Raw genomic sequence first — 2,237 nt, 5'->3', positions numbered from 1 at the left:
CAATTTGCACCAGATAAAGCAAAGATGCTCTACGCAAGTCATTTTACTACCCTTGAACCCAAATCTACAGCTACTTGTGCTCTACCTTTAAGCACACTGCTGAGATAGGAGGCTGTTAATTGCTGCTGTGTGCCATACTTTTTTTTCTTTTTCTTTTTTCATGCTGTATATCAAGTTTGCTCTGTGAGTCCACAAAACCTCGATATTATGCATAAAAAATTAGAAATGCAATGTTGAACAAACATGACTTAGAAATTGGGATTATGTGTACATTATATGTCCAACCACAATTTAAATATGGATGCTGTGCAAAAAGTTGATAAAAACAGATTGGAGTGATTTCCAAATATCAAAGCAATAATTCATTTACATCAGAACTGTCAGGGCTCTGTGTGCAGGTGGATGGAGAGGTGGATCCAAATGCAGGATTCAGACACTAAATTGAAACTCAAAAACCTCAGCTTTATTGCTGGTGACAAAACAAAACATGAACTGACACTGAATCACTAGAGACTGAAACACACAGGCAAGTCTGATGGTACGACGTGACAGTGAGCACAGGAAAACACGGGGCTAATTTACACAGGGTGGTAATCAGGGAATGGGCAACAGGAGGGAGACACAGCTGGGAGAAATAGGACTAACAAGACAGGAGGAGCAAAGCTGGACACACTGACATAAGACACAATCCTACAAAATAAAACAGTAAGCATGAAACAAATCACAAAAATGCAGACTACACTCCAGAAGGCTGACTGAAAGAATATAACACATGAAACAGAGACGACAGTGACTTGAACTAAAGGCCAGAACACCAAGTAATGTAAAAGGAACAAAACCAAGAATAACCCTAAATGCAAAAACACAACTCAAAACCCCAACAAATCATATGTTTAGAAAAACAAAATAGAAACAGAAAAAGCTGGGTCAAAATTGACCCAGAACCGTGACAAGAACAAAGAAAACATGGCAAATGTTCACACTGAAGAAAAAAACAAATAAAAAAAGCTCATTTTGAATTTGATGGCAGCAGCAGGTCTCCAGAGATTTGAGTGAGGGCCATGTTCACCACTCTGTAGCATCCCAACTTCTTTTAACAACACTCTGTAGAAGTCTGGAAATGCAGAGACCAGATGATGGAGTTCTGGGAGAGGAATGGTGTGCTGTTCAACAATCCTGGGTCTTCATTGCATATTTTGCATTTCGTGATGTACCAAATATTTTCAACTGGTAAAAGGCCCGGACTGCAGGCAGGCCAGCACCCAGACTCTTCAACCACAAAGCCATGCAGCATGTGCTTTTGTCTTGCTGCAATATGCAGGGGTTTCTGTGAAAAAGAGGTAACCGAGAAGAGAGCTGCTCTAAAACCTGTATATATATATATATATAAAAAAAACACCCAGCACGCCCCTGCGGGCGGTTTATCCTTCAAGCTCGGGTCCTCTACCAGAGGCCTGGGAGCTTGAGGGTCCTGCGCAGTATCTTAGCTGTTCCCAGGACTGCGCTCTTCTGGACAGAGATCTCCGATGTTATTCCCGGGATCTGCTGGAGCCACTCGCCTAGCTTGGGAGTCACCGCACCTAGTGCTCCGATTACCACGGGGACCACCGTTACCTTCACCCTCCACATCCTCTCGAGCTCTTCTCTGAGCCCTTGGTATTTCTCCAGCTTCTCGTGTTCCGCTGTCATTCGGACGGACCTATGGATTCTTCGATATATATATATATATATATATATATATATATATAGTCCAGAGCACATCATGTTCATGTTTTCCAAAAAGAATTTCAAAATTCAATTTGTCTGATCACTGAACAGTTTCCACTTGGCTTCAATAAATCTTAAACAAGCTTTGTCCCAGAGATGAAGTTGCTTTTCTGGATCACATGTGTTTTTTCATTGCATGACAGAGCTTTAACCTGCATTTGTGGATGGCATGGTGAACCGTGCTCACTGACAATGATTTCTGGAAGTGTTCGTGAGCCCATGTAGTGATTCCCATGCAGAATCATTCCTGTTTTTCATGCAGTGACAGAAGTGAAGATGCTATTTTTATACCTAATCATGTAATTGACCTGTTACCAATTAACTTAACTAATTAATTGTAAAATGTTCCTCCAGCTGTTACTTCTTTACCCCCCCCCCCTCCTCCCATTTTAATATTTTTGTGGTGTGCTGCTGCCAAATTCAAGCTGAGTTAATATTTTCCATTTAATAGCACAATGTATTACAGTAAA

The sequence above is a fragment of the Astatotilapia calliptera genome, chromosome 16 (assembly GCF_900246225.1).
Source record: "Astatotilapia calliptera chromosome 16, fAstCal1.2, whole genome shotgun sequence".
Lineage (NCBI taxonomy): Eukaryota > Metazoa > Chordata > Actinopteri > Cichliformes > Cichlidae > Astatotilapia > Astatotilapia calliptera.
Note: the sequence above shows the minus strand (reverse complement) of the source record.